Genomic DNA, 15,584 nt, shown 5'->3' on the forward strand with positions numbered 1-15,584 from the left:
TGGAGGAAACCTGGTCTTGTTAGGACAGACGGCATCCATCCCACTTTGGATGGAGCAGCTCTCAATTCTAGAAATATGGACAAATTTATTAAACCCCCCAAAATATGACTATCCAGAGTTGGGACCAGGAAGCAGGGTTGCAGTCTTACACGCCTCTCTGCAGCTTCTCTCCTCCTGCTACCCCCCCAAAAACCCATCTCCACAGAGACTGTGTCAGCTTCCAAAAAGACAAAAAACAAACTAAAAACCAGCAACAAACAACTTAAACATAAACAATCACAAAGAAAGAACAATAAAGTATCCACATCTGAACCAAAGAGTAAAACAGTGAAATGTGGATTATTAAACATTAGGTCTCTCTCCTCCAAGTCTCTGTTAGTACATGACTTAATAATTGATCAACAAATTGATTTACTCTGCCTTACAGAAACCTGGTTGCAGCAGGATGATTATGTTAGTTTAAATGAATCAACACCCCCGAGTCATTCTAACTACCAGAAATCTCGAAGCACAGGCCGAGGGGGCGGTGTGGCAGCAATTTTTCACACCAGCCTATTAATTAATGAAAGACCCAGACAGACTTTTAATTCATTTGAAAGCCTGATGCTTAGCCTCGTCCACCCCAGCTGCGAAACTCAGAAACCAGTCTTACTTGTTATCATCTATCGTCCACCTGGGCCTTACACAGAGTTTCTGTCTGATTTCTCAGACTTTATATCTAATTTAGTTCTGAGCTCAGATAAAATAATCATTGTGGGTGATTTTAACATCCATGTAGATGCTAAAAATGACAGCCTCAACATGGCATTTAATCTGTTATTAGACTCAATTGGTTTCTCTCAAAATGTAAAGGAACCCACCCACCACTTTAGTCACACTCTAGATCTTGTTTTAATATATGGCATAGAAACTGAACATTTAACAGTGTTTCCTGAAAACCTTCTCCTGTCTGATCATTTCCTGATAACATTTACATTTACAATAATTGATTACACAGCAGTGGAAAGTAGACTTTATCAAAGTAGATGTCTTTCTGAAAGCGCTGTAACTAAGTTTAAGAATATAATCCACCCACTGTTATCATCTTCAATGCCCTGTACCAACATAGAGCAGAGCAGCTATCTGAACGCTACCCCAACAGAGGTCGATTATCTTGTTAATAAGTTCACCTCCTCACTACGTACGACTCTGGATACTGTAGCTCCTGTGAAAACTAAGGTCTCTAATCAGAAGTACCTGACTCCGTGGTATAATTCTCAAACACGTACCCTAAAGCAGATGACTTGTAATCTGGAGAGGAAATAGCGTGTCACAAATCTAGAGGATCATCATTTAGCCTGGAGAAATAGTTTGCTGCTTTATAAGAAAGCCCTCCGCAAAGCCAGAACATCTTATTATTCATCACTGATTGAAGAAAATAAGAACAACCCCAGGTTTCTCTTCAGCACTGTAGCCAGGCTGACAAACAGTCAGAGCTCTTGTGAGCCAACAATCCCTTTAACGTTAACTAGTAATGACTTCATGAACTTCTTCACAAATAAAATTTTTATCATTAGAGAAAAAATTACCAGTAATCATCCCACAGATGTAATATTATCTACAGCTACTCTTAGTACCATTGATGTTAAGTTAGACTCTTTTTCTCCAATTGATCTTTCTGAGTTAACTTCAATAATTTTTTCCTCCAAACCATCAACGTGTCTTTTAGACCCCATTCCTACAAAACTGCTCAAAGAAGTCCTGCCATTAATTAATTCTTCGATCTTAAATATGATCAACCTATCTCTAATAATCAGCTATGTACCACAGGCCTTCAAGCTGGCTGTAGTTAAACCTTTACTCAAAAAGCATCTCTAGACCCAGCAGTCTTAGCTAATTATAGGCCAATCTCCAACCTTCCTTTCATATCAAAAATCCTTGAAAGAGTAGTTGTCAAACAGCTAACAGATCATCTGCAGAGGAATGGTTTATTTGAAGAGTTTCAGTCAGGTTTCAGAGCTCAGCACAGCACAGAAACAGCTTTAGTGAAGGTTACAAATGATCTTCTTATGGCCTCTGACAGTGGACTCATCTCTGTGCTTGTCCTGGTAGACCTTAGTGCAGCGTTTGATACTGTCGACCATAATATCCTATTAGAGCGATTAGAACATGCTGTAGGTATTACAGGTACTGCGCTGCAGTGGTTTGTATCATATCTATCTAATAGACTCCAGTTTGTGCATGTAAATGGAGAGTCCTCTTCACACACTGAGGTTAATTATGGAGTTCCACAGGGTTCAGTGCTAGGACCAATTCTGTTTACATTATACATGCTTCCCTTAGGCAGCATCATTAGAAGACATAGCATACATTTACACTGCTATGCAGAAAAAAACTCACTGAAAAGCCTTCAGTTAATCCAAAATGCTGCAGCAAGAGTCCTGACAGGGACTAGAAAGAGAGAGCATATTTCTCCTGTTTTGGCTTCCCTTCATTAGCTTCCTGTTAAATCCAGAATTGAATTCAAAATCCTGCTCCTCACATACAAGGTCTTAAATAATCAGGCCCCATCATATCTTAATGACCTTGTAGTACCATATCACCCTATTAGAGCACTTCGCTCTCGCTTTGCAGGCCTACTTGTTGTTCCTAGAGTATTTAAAAGTAGAATGGGAGGCAGAGCCTTCAGTTTTCAGGCCCCTCTTCTGTGGAACCAGCTTCCAGTTTGGATTCGGGAGACAGACACTATCTCTACTTTTAAGATTAGGCTTAAAACTTTCCTTTTTGCTAAAGCATATAGTTAGGGCTGGACCAGGTGACCCTGAATCCTCCCTTAGTTATGCTGCAATAGACGTAGGCTGCCGGGGGATTTCCATGATGCATTTCCAGTCACCTTTCTCGCTCACTATGTCAATTTTTTCAATTCAATTCAATTTCTTTATTGTCCCACAAGGGGAAATTAGTTTAGCAGCAGGAGGATAAGAACAAACAGAACAATACTATAAAACAATAATAACAATAATAATGATAGAAAATTCAAGGACAATTATTTGCCATTAAGGAGACAAGACGCAGTAGGGATAAAAGAGACCTGGAGTCTTTTAGTCCTCCTCGGAGGTACTCTAAAACGGCGGCCGGAAGGCAACAACTCAAACTCACTGTGAAGTGGATGGTTCACACAATTAATAATAGAATGAGCCTTTCTAAGTACATTTCTATTGTAAATGGCCAAAAGTCCATCTTGCCAGCACCCTGAAATTTTGCTAGCAGTTTTTACCAGAAGTCCCAACCGATTCTTATTCTTCACCGTCAGGTTACCAAACCAGGCAGCGATACAAAAAGACATCACAGATTCAATAAAACTTCTATAAAACAAGGACAACATCTCAGATGAGACGTTAAAAGATCTAATTTTCCTTAAAAAGAACAGTCTTTGTTGAACTTTTTTAGTAGTGGCATCAGCATGAGATTCAAAACACAGTTTATGGTCAAGTACCACACCTAGATATTTATAACTCTCAACGATCCCAATATCGGCAGTTTTAATGATAGTGGGTGATGAGCTATAAGAGGACTTCCTAAAATCAATAATCATGTCTTTAGTTTTTGACACGTTAAGTGAGAGGAAGGACTCATCATACCAATTCACAAAATCATCTACAACCTGTCCATGGCCTGACTCATCCCCCACTAGAAGACTGACGATCACTGTGTCGTCAGCAAACTTCAGGATGTGTCTGATTGTGAAATTGCTGCGACACTCATTTGTGTACAGAATGAACAGAAGGGGAGAGAGGCAGCAACCCTGGGGTGATCCAGTAGAGGAGGAGAGCACATCAGAAAAGACATGATTTACCCTCACACCTATTAGTCAGAAAGTCTGTCACCCAGCCGACCAGACTAGTGTCAAGCTTGAAATGATTGTAAAGCCTGTCAGCAAGTAAGAGGGGTTGAATTGTATTAAATGCAGATGAAAAGTCAGCAAATAATAATCTTGCATGGGTGTGGGGGGCCTCAAGATGCTTATACAAGAGATGCAGGAGTGTGACAGCAGCATCCTCCACACCTCTCCCTGCTCTATAGGCAAACTGGAAGGGGTCAAGATGGTGTTCAACATGCATTAAAATCTCCTTCTTAATTATCTTCTCAAATGTCTTCATCACTAAAGAAGTCAGAGCCACGGGCCTAAAATCATTCAGTGCCTTAGGAGAACTGCCCTTAGCAACAGGAACAATGATCGCATGTTTCCAAATTTTAGGTACAGTCTGTAGCTCTAAAGAAAGTGAGAAGATATAGTGAAAAATCCCACTCAGCTGATCAGCACAAGTTCTCAGTACCTGTCCACAGATGTTGTCAGGTCCAGGACTCTTGCTTTTGGTATGTCTAAAAAGATTAGCTACCCCTGTCTCATCAATACAAATAGATGGGGGAGTGATGGTCTTTTCCCTCAGTGTGCTGGTCTGTCTAGAACAGTCATAGTTCTCAAAACGAAGGTAAAAACTGTTAAGACTGTCTGCCAGATGTTTGTCAGAGGTAAACCCCTCTAAGGTAATGCTGCTTTTACCTTTCGTGTGTAGCCCTGCCATTGTTTTCATACCAAGCCAAGCTCTTTTGAGGTTGTTACTGCTGAGTTCTGCCTCAATCTTATTTCTATACCTCATCTTGGCGATCTTTATTGCAGCCCTCACCTCCTTCCTCAATATTCTCACAGTGGGAACGTCTCCCTCGTTAAAAGCAATTTTCCTTTTAAGAATCAGATCCTTAATATCTTTAGAGAGCCACGGTTTGTTATTAGGGAAAGTCTTAAATTCTCTGACTGGAACCACAGAGTCTTTGCAAAAAGAGATGTAGCTACACACCACATCAGTGAGTTCATCCAAATCAGAAGTGCTCTCTTGAAACACGGACCAGTCAGTGCAATCAAAACACCCCTGAAGGGCAACACAACTGTCTTTTGTCCAGACATTAGTCCGCTTCACACAGGCCTTCTCCCTCCTAATCACAGATCTGTAAGCAGGGAGGAGGTGAATAACATTGTGATCCGAAGAACCTAGCGCAGGTCCGGCCACAGACTTGTACGCCCCCTTAATTGGTCCATAACACAAATCCAGCGTTTTGTTATTCCTTGTAGGACAAGTGACATACTGAAAGAAATTGTTCAGTGATTTCTTAAGATTACAATTGTTAAAATCACCGAGAATAAAATTAGGAGCATCCGGTGAGAGAGTCTGCAGATTGTGTACCACTTTAAAAATGGCATCAGCAGCAACTTTAACGTCAGCCTTAGGATGAATGTAAACAACAGTGACAAAAATTTGAGGGAACTCCCTCGGTAAGTAAAAAGGCCTGACAGATACTGAAAGGAGCTCGATGTCAGGAAGACACAACCGCTCCCGCACAGTAAAATTATTACACCAGCCCTGGTTGATATATAAACAAACCCCTCCTCCGTGAGATTTGCGTGTTACTCCACAGTTCCGATCCAATCTGACAGGGGTCCCAAAGCCGCTGATTCGCAGTGAAGCGTCACTGTCCATATCGGTCAGCCATGTCTCGGTAAGCGCCATCAGACAAGCCTCCCTGTATTCCCGTAGATGAAGCACATTCCCTTGTAATTCATCCGTTTTGTTCCTAAGAGATTGGACATTGGCCAGAATCCTAGAAGGCAGAGGAACACGATTCTTCCTCCGAAGTTTTCTTACACGCTGACGCACGCCGCCTTTCTTTCCGCGTTTTCTCAAACGGCGGGGCTTTCCAAAATTAGTCTTTGACCGGGGAAATAAATCCTCACCAAGAAGCACATCTGTCCGAGCATTAGAAGACTGCCAAGCAGCAGCACAGGAGGCGTATTGAGGCCAGGTTTGAGAACAACACAAACCCAAGGCAGGTCTGGGAGGGCATCAGGGCTATCACGGACTACAAAAGGAGAACACCATCACCCTCAGCCGACAGTTCTACTCTGGCTGAGGATCTAAATCTCTTTTATGCCCGTTTTGATAGGGAGAACACCGACCCTGTCCTGTCCCCTCTCCCCTCAACTGACCCTGCTCCAGTCCTGAGCACTCATGAGCTCAGGCGTGTGTTCCGGAGCATTAACACCAGGAAGGCGGCCGGGCCAGATGGAGTGCTGGGCCGGGTGCTAAAAGACTGTGCTGCGGACCTGGCGGACGTCTTCACCTCTATATATAACACCTCGTTGTCCTGTTCACTGGTTCCATCCTGTTTCAAAGCAGCAACCATCGTTCCCATCCCAAAACAGTCAAATGTCACATGTCTGAACGATTTCAGACCTGTGGCACTCACCCCCATTCCCGCCAAATGCCTGGAGAGACTGGTCATTAAACACATCAGAGCTGCTTTTCCACCATCCCTGGACTCACACCAGTTTGCATACAGGGAGAACCGGTCAACCAAGGATGCGATCGCCATAGTGCTGCACACATTACTGAAGCACTTGGAACACAGGAACACCTATGCACGGCTCCTCTTTGTAGACTACAGCTCGGCTTTTAATACCATCCGGCCATACAAACTCCGTCCCAAACTCCACCAACTGGGACTTAACTCCTCTCTGTGCAACTGGATTGTGGACTTCCTCACTAACCGTAGACAGAGTGTCAGAGTGGGTAAGAACACCTCTTCCACCCTTGTGGTCAACACCGGTGCCCCTCAGGGGTGTGTTCTGAGCCCTCTGCTATATACTCTCTTCACCCATGACTGTATTTCCTCCTGCGCGTCCAATCTCATTGTCAAGTTTGCCGATGACACTACGGTGCTCGGACTTATATCCAACAACGATGAGACAAACTACAGGACAGAGGTGCAACAACTAGAGTCATGGTGCCACGACAATAACTTGGTCTTAAACACCAAAAAGACCAAGGAGATCATTGTAGATTTCCGGAAGAAGGGTCATAACAACCATCTGCCTCTCTTCATTGGCAGTGAGGCGGTGGAGAGGGTGAGCAGTTTTAAATTCTTGGGGGTAACTGTGACCGAGGACCTGTCCTGGGGCAACCATATCACCTCAGTTGCACGGAAGGCCCAACAGCGCCTCTACTACCTGAGGAGACTGCGGAGCGCACACATTCCCAGATCTCTGATGTTGAACTTCTACAACTGTGCCATCAGCAGCGTTCTGATGTATGGATTTCTAGTGTGGTTCCCCAGCTGCACCAAGGCCAATCAGCAAGCACTCCAGCGGGTGGTGAAAGAAGCTGGCAGAATTATTGGAACAAGTCTGCCAGAGATTAGTAATATCTTCCCCACTCGCTGTCTGAGGAGGGTGCACAGTATCCTGCGGGACCAACATCACCCTGCGCGCCACCTTTTCCATCTGCTGCCCTCAGGGAGAAGGTACAGGTCTATACAGGCCAGAACATCCAGACTGGCCAACAGCCTGTATCCACAGGCTGTGAGGCTCCTGAACTCTCTGCCCCCCTCTCACGGACAATAACCATATCCAACTTCTTAATAGCAATGAACTGGTCTGCACTGGTGCATCATATCTTTATTCTCTTTCCCCCTCCTGCCCCCCCCCCCTCTTTCTTAAATAGATAACTATCATATCTGACATCATATCTCATGTCATGTTTCTCAGGTCTTTGTCTGAATTTCTTATGAACATTACTTGTCATGTTCTTATGTTGTTGCTAAGGATTGTCTTATTGTACTGGAGTCACACTGGGTTAAATATTTACACTTGGGTTTTAAGGGGTATTTATTATTTTCTTCATTATTTTATTTACGGGTTGTATGGAAGCCCCAAACGCAATTTCATTGTTCTCTGACAATGACAATAAATACTTAAAGTCTAAAGTCTAAAGAGTCGTACATAGACAAACAGGACCACCGTAATCCAAGTAGTTCCTCGCGTGTATAAGTGATTGTCAGTGAGAGTGAATGACTCCAGGTGAATATCGCCAACAACAATAAAACTAAGGTGTAGAAGATCTCCATGTCGGCAAAAAGTTTAAACCACGGTTAAGAACAGAGTTAAAACAAAGTTAAAAACAAAAAGAGAAAGAAAATGCCAATAAATGCCAATAAACACCTGCTGCAGGTCGCCACAAGAGCAGCGCCCGTCTCACACCTCCTCTGGAAAGTGAGTGGCTCTCCACTTCCCCTTCTGTTCCTTCCTGTAATCAGCCCTGATGTATTAACAGACCTCTCTGCATTGAATCATATCTGTTATTAACCTCTGTCTCTCTTCCACAGCATGTCTTTTATCCTGTCTTCCTTCTCTCAGCCCAACCGGTCGCAGCAGATGGCCGCCCCTCCCTGAGCCTGGTTTTGCCGGAGGTTTCTTCCTGTTAAAAGGGAGTTTTTCCTTCATACTGTCGCCAAAGTGCTTGCTCATAGGGGGTCATGTGATTGTTGGGTTTTTCTCTGTATCTATGAAGCGCCTTGAGGCGACTTTTGTTGTGATTTGGCGCTATATAAATAAAATTGAATTGAATTGAATTAATCACTAGGAAGCTTCTAACAAAGACTGTATGAATGTGTACATTGAGGCAAAGTCAGCTTTCCTACATACAACTAATCACAACCCCTGTGTTTGTTTTGTCTCTCTTTAGAGGACTTAGAAGAAAAATACGAAGAGCAGGGTAAGCTGGGTGAAGGAGGCTTTGGGACTGTCTTCTTTGGAAAACGCAGAGAAGACAATTTCCCAGTATGGCTTTGTTAAGTCTAATTGTTGAATGTTGCCATTGTGTTTCTTAAATTTGTACAGTCTTAGTTCAAGCAGTAGGATCAAAGCCATTCCTTTGATCCTGACCACCTCTCCAACCACTCTGTGCTGGGGAAGGTTTTATTGTAGATACATCCTATCTGAAAGATCTGTTTCTTTTGATGTAAGCTTCCTGCGTTTACGACCCTTTGGTCAGCAGGAGGTCTGACACACACACACACACACACACACACACACACACACACACACACACACACACACACACACACACACATACATTCTCACATAACACACACACACACACACACTACACACACACACACACATACATAAAATGCTTTGTCTTAGAACCATGTGGGCGTGGCTTTGTTCTGACGTGTTTTGTGTGAACTGTCTCCCAATAAAAGGTAGCAGGAGGAGGTCAGATCTGGGGGTCATTTTCGTGGTGGACACAGACGAGGCCTCCCTTGTGCAAATAATCGATCGATCGACTGTCTTGTTTTCTTCATGATGAATAAGTCTCTAGAATTAGTGGGGTTTGTGGAAACACAAACCCAACAGGCTTCTTATGTGTGCACTTTACAATTCTTCTAGTTCCTCCTGTTCTCTTTTTCTATATCACATTTTCTCTGTAATGCAGGTGGTGATTAAGCATGTTGCTCAGTTTTTAGTCAGCTACCTACCAGTGGTAAGAAATGTTTGTCTTTTTCTGTTGTTTTCCCCCAACGTGTACCTCAAAAGGCCTAATGTTTGAACACTGACCTTGATGTTCTGTTTCTCAAGCTTCTTAATGGTAAAATGACTGAGATTCCCAAGGAGGTGGCATTGCTAATAAAAGTGGGGGCAGGACCAGAGGGTACGAGCAGCAATGTGACGCCCATTTTAAACGACTGGTATGACTTGGAAGACGAACTCATTATGCTCTTTTAAAGGCCAAAAAAAACATAGACTTGGAAGCCTACCTGGCAAACAGAAGAATCTTTGTGCACGAGAGGGAGGTTAAGGTCAAGATAACATATATGGCAAACTTTAATGGCTAATGTAAATCTGATTATTTGAACATGTTTTTCATTTGTCTGTCTGGTCATAATGAGACAGCTGGTACATGCAGCCGCTGAAATGCAATCCAAGGGTGTATACCATCGAGACATTAAGCCAGACAATATTGTGTTTGACACATCGCCTGATCATCCAGCATTTCTATGTGTCAAATTCATCGATTTTGGTGTTGGAGTCCCTTTTAGACCACAAGCAGTCACATGAAGAAATGGTAGGTTGTCAGCCTCACTGTTTAAATGTCCTTGCCTGCCCACACGCTTAGTGTCCACATGAATTCCTTACCATGAATAATTACTCTCTGGATTTTAGGGACCAAATCAGCCGCTGTAAACTGGCAGGACTTTAATGCCACCACAGCAGATTGCGTCACAGTTTTGCAGCTGGGTGCGGTGATGGATTGGCTGGTACGTCACATCATCCCTGATGACAACAACACATCTGAGATGCACACTGACATTTCAGAGGGTAAGCTGAATGTTAATTCTTTAACCTGTCGCATTACAAGGCTTGAGAATTCTGTTTTCGGTGTTATCTGTCTTTATCTGTATCACTAATGCACACGCAGACTTATATACACACCAACATATAAACTCAAACCACTCTATTGTATTTCTGAACAGATTACAAGTTTAATTCATCCATCCATCCATTCATTCATTCACGTCCGCTTATCCTTTTCAGGGTCGCGGGGGGCGCTGGAACCTATCCCAGCTGTCATAGGGCGAGAGGCGGGGTACACCCTGGACAGGTCGCCAGTCTGTCGCAGGGCCAACACACAGAGACAGACAACCATTTGCACTCACATTCACTCGCACATTCACACCTATGGGCAATTTGGATTAACCAATTAACCTAACTCCACTAAGTGCATGTCTTTGGACAGTGGGAGGAAGCCGGAGTACCCGGAGAGAACCCACGTAAACATGGGGAGAACATGCAAACTCCACACAGAAAGACCCTGGCCTGATGGTGGAATTGAACTCAGGACCTTCTTGCTGTGCGGCAACAGTGCTAACCACCGTGCTTAATTCAATTCACTTTTATTTATATAGCGCCAAATCACAACAAAAGTCACCTCAAGGCGCTTTATATTGTACAGTAGATACAGAGAAAAGCCCAACAATCATATGACCCCCTATGAGCAAGCACTTTGGCGACAGTGGGAAGGAAAAACTCCCTTTTAACAAGAAGAAACCTCCGGCAGAACCAGGCTCAGGGAGGGGCGGGGCCATCTGTTGTGATGGGTTGGGGTGAGAGAAAGAAGACAGGATAAAGACTTTTTGTTTGTTTTTTTATTAGTCTTTTATTTATCCAGGTAAAAAATCTCATTGAGATTAAAAATCTCATTTCCAAGAGAGACCTGGCATCATGGCAACAAAAGTCACATACCACATAGGTATATAACATTTAAAACAAATACAATATGCCATACCAACATGTGTAAAATATACAATAACAGATCAAATTAAGAGTACATTAAAAACAATCACACTGAGTAAAAGAGCTGTTTTCTCGTTCCTTTAAGACAGACTTTAACTCTCCCAAGGTAACCAATTCTGATAATTTCAGTTCCTTCTGCAGATTATTCCAGGAAGCAGGGGCAGCGTATTTAAAAGCCTTTTTCCCCAATTCTGTTCTGATTTTCGGGACAATCAATTGTATGATATTGTGCGAACGAAGGCTGTATTGGTTGTGGTTTTTACACATATAAACACATAAATAAGATGGAACCAGCCCAAGGAGAGATTTATAGATAAAGATCAACCAATGGGAGAGTCTGCGAATATGCAAAGATGGACATTTAGCAGCAGCATACAAAGAACAATGATGTACACGATTTCCATAGCCAGTAATAAAACCTAAAGCACAATGGTACACAGTATCCAACCTCTTTAGGTAGTGGGCAGGTGCATTCATAAAAAGCAGGTCACCATAATCCAATAAAGGTAAAAAGGTTGCACGAATCAAATGTTTTCTCACTTGGAGGGAGAAACAGGATTGGTTCCTAAAAAAGTAACCTAGTTTTAGTTTTAACTTCGACACAAGCCTTTGAATGTGAGTCTTAAATGACAAATTCTGATCTATGTTGATCCCTAGATACTTGTAAGATGTGACCATTTCAATTTCAGATCCTTGAATTGTTTTAATCTTAGGAGACGTAGCTAACAACTCTTTGCCATTTGAGAATAACATGAACTTGGATTTCTCTGGATTTAACACCAACTTAAGTTGAGTTAAATGGGACTGAACGACATCAAAGGCAGACTGCAGAAATTGCAGGGTTTGTGCTACTGAAGGGGATGAACAATAAATAATTGTATCATCTGCATAAAGATGAAATGCTGCATTTGACAAATTATCACAAAGGTTGTTTATGTAAAGAGAAAATAGCAATGGTCCTAATATGGAACCCTGCGGAACTCCTTTGGATACTGGGAGAAAAGAGGAAGAAGAAGACCCAGCAGCACGGACACACTGTTTTCTTGCTGACAAGTAATTTGAAAACCAACTTACAGCATTTACAGATAGACCAATATTGTTTAGTCTATTTAATAAAATAGCATGGTCAACTGTATCAAAAGCTTTTGACAAATCAAGAAAAAGAGCAGCACAGTATTTTTTGCAGTCCATTGAATCAACAATGTCATTAACCACTTTAATAGCAGCAGTTATTGTGCTGTGTTGTTTTCTGAATCCTGACTGATGTTGGGAAAGAACTGAATTAAAGAAGTCTTTCAGTTGTTCACTAATGAACTTTTCTAGAACTTTTGCTAGAACACACAATTTAGATATGGGCCTGTAGTTATTAACATCTGAAGGATCACCTCCTTTGAGCAAAGGGAGAACATAGGCAGATTTCCATATTACAGGGATCTCACTGTTCGAGAGGCTAAGATTAAAAATGTAAGTTATCGGTTCTGCTATAAAATCTGCAGCCAACTTAAGAAAATAGGGATCAAGTTGATCTGGTCCTGCAGATTTATTTAGAGCCAACAGATTTAAAGCCCTGTGGACCTCAAAAACATTTAGCGGAGAAAAACTGAAGGGTTGGACCACAGACTCAGTTTGAGCGGTTGCAGAGAGAGCCTCTTGTTGATTAAGCTGTTTTAAATCCGGATATAAAGATTCAAATAGAGATCCTGAAGAAACAAAATGCTCATTAAAGCAGTTTAGAATGTCGCATTTCTCTGTTAAAGTGTAAAAGAGTCTTTTACAACAAAAGTTGGCGTCTCATTTGTAGTTATGTCCCCATAAGAAGATTTTATTATTTTCCAGACTTTTTTAGGATCGTTCAAATGTTTAGTAGTTTTTGAAAGATAGAATTCTGATTTGGCCTTTTTAATTAAGGGAGTTGAACGGTTTCTGAGCTGTCTAAAAATCAGCCAGTCCGCTTCGGATTTAGATTTTCTGGCCTTAGTGTCATGAATCGCTGTGCGGCAGGCAGGAGTTGGACCCAAAATGCAGGACTCAGACTCAGGGGATGAACTCAAAATCACAGCTTTATTGGCTGGTCACAGAAAAACGAGCATACAAAGTAAACTAAGCTAAACTGGGAAACAATGGACTAAAACTCACAGGGAGATCCACACAGCATGAGGGACGACGCGACACTGACTCAGAGAAACACAGGGTTTAAATACACTGGGGAGTAACGAGGGGAATGAGACACAGAAGGAGGGCACAGCTGGGAGAAATCAGGACTGACGAGACAAGCAAAGCAGGACGCATTCACATAAGACACGGACCTTCAAAGTAAAACAGGAAGTTTCACACAGAGACGCGAACTTGACACAGTGGAGACAGCAACTAAGAAACACAGAGACATAAACCATAAGGCAGAGGACTCTAAGAACCGAAAGACACAGAGGGGAACTCAAACATGCAGACACAGACTTACACAGAACAGAGGGGACACAGAGAAACATGAAGGGCAAGGGATCGAAACTAGAAACCATAGAATAACTCACAAGTACAATAATACAAACATCACAAAGAACTAAAAACGCTGGGTCAGGAGACCCAGGACCGTGACACTTAGCCCAGGCAGCATCCCTTTTTTTTAGTAGACTGGAGAGCTGAGGAGAAAACCAAGGGTTGTTTCTGCATTTTACTCTAAATTTGCGCATGGGGGCATGTTTATTTATAATTTTGATAAAAGCGTCATAAAAATAATTCCATGCCAGCTCAAGATCAGTTATCAGGTAGATTCTACTCCAATTATAGTCCCATAAATCATGAATGAAAGCTTGCTCACAGAAATGCTTAAAATCTTGTTTAAAAGCTATTTGTGGCCTTGATTTTGGGAGCTTCAATTGTCTGACTACAGCTACCACACAGTGGTCACTGATATCATTTGCGAAAACCCCAGTGTGAGAATATTTATACGGCATATTAGTTAAAAATAAATCAATAAGTGATGACTTTTCTGGGCATTTAAGATTTGGACGAGATGTGCTGTAAATTAGTTGTGTGAGATTATATGAATCACACATGGATTTAAAACTGTCTGAGGCAGAGGACAACCAGTCCCAGTTGAAATCTCCGGCCAGCACAATTTCATTAAAATCTAAAGTAGATAGTTTTTCACTAAGTGAAACTAAAGCCTCACTACTAGCTGAGGGGGGTCTATAACAGCCCACAATGGTAATAAAATAGCCCTTGAAAAGTTGGAGCTTGAGGGCAAGAAGTTCAAACTGTTTACGAACAGGTACCGATGAATCGACAGTAACATGGAATTTGCTTTTTACATAAATTGCAACACCGCCACCCTTTCTGGGGCGGTCGCAACGGAAAAGATTATAGCCCATTATTGCAATGTCTTTGTCAATAATTGATTTAGTAAGCCAGGTTTCTGATAACATAAGAATATCAGTATCTAACTCTTTCATCCAAATTTTCACAAAATCAAGTTTGGGAAGAAGACTTCTGACATTTAAATGAGTGATACCAAGACCTGTTCGAGTTTTAAAATCACAAGGAGTACTTAAGAATTTGCAATCTGGACCAGGATTAGGTTGCACATTTCCAGATAAAAGAAGCAGAAGAACAATAAAACATTTTCTTTTCACAGATTTTTTTTGTAGGATTACAGACTGATTTCTCTTAGTTCCCAATCTCTTTGGAGGGGGGGGATTGGGAAATAAAGCAGTAATATGGAATGAATAAATCAATGGAAATGAGATCTCTGCTGATGATCACGTTTGAGAAGCTTCTAAAAGATGTAAAATCCCACCTTGTTCCCTTTGAGAGGAGTAAGAAGTATGGTGTCTCTTGCTCCACAGACTGTTCCTGCACCTCATGTAGACAAAAAGCGGTCTTCATTACAGGGTGGTTCTGGGAATACAGGGAGTGCAGAATTATTAGGCAAATGAGTATTTTGTCCACATCATCCTCTTCATGCACGTTGTCTTACTCCAAGCTGTATAGGCTCGAAAGCCTACTACCAATTAAGCATATTAGGTGATGTGCATCTCTGTAATGAGAAGGGGTGTGGTCTAATGACATCAACACCCTATATCAGGTGTGCATAATTATTAGGCAACGTCCTTTCCTTTGGCAAAATGGGTCAAAAGAAGGACTTGACAGGCTCAGAAAAGTCAAAAATAGTGAGATATCTTGCAGAGGGATGCAGCAGTCTCAAAATTGCAAAGCTTCTGAAGCGTGATCATCGAACAATCAAGCATTTCATTCAAAATAGTCAACAGGGTCCCAAGAAGCGTGTGGAAAAAACCAAGGCGCAAAATAACTGCTCATGAACTGAGAAAAGTCAAGCGTGCAGCTGCCAAGATGCCACTTGCCACCAGTTTGGCCATATTTCAGAGCTGCAACATCACTGGAGTGCCCAAAAGCACAAGGT

At 42.1% G+C, this 15,584-nt stretch overlaps 1 protein-coding gene and 1 long non-coding RNA gene across 2 annotated transcripts in view; both read left to right on the top strand.

Annotated features, from left to right (window-relative positions):
- The window catches only part of LOC120736835 (cadherin-1-like), a 271,472-nt gene that overhangs the window by 149,161 nt on the left and 106,727 nt on the right, over nt 1–15,584 (top strand). The gene's annotated exons all lie outside the window — the stretch shown is intronic.
- On the top strand, nt 9,606–10,458 carry LOC120736852. The gene is made up of 3 exons (XR_005696622.1): nt 9,606–9,938; nt 10,037–10,192; nt 10,409–10,458. It is a non-coding gene; the product is annotated as an uncharacterized LOC120736852 (long non-coding RNA).

The sequence above is a fragment of the Simochromis diagramma genome, unplaced genomic scaffold (assembly GCF_900408965.1).
Source record: "Simochromis diagramma unplaced genomic scaffold, fSimDia1.1 OVJJ01000197.1, whole genome shotgun sequence".
Classification (NCBI taxonomy): Eukaryota; Metazoa; Chordata; class Actinopteri; order Cichliformes; family Cichlidae; genus Simochromis; species Simochromis diagramma.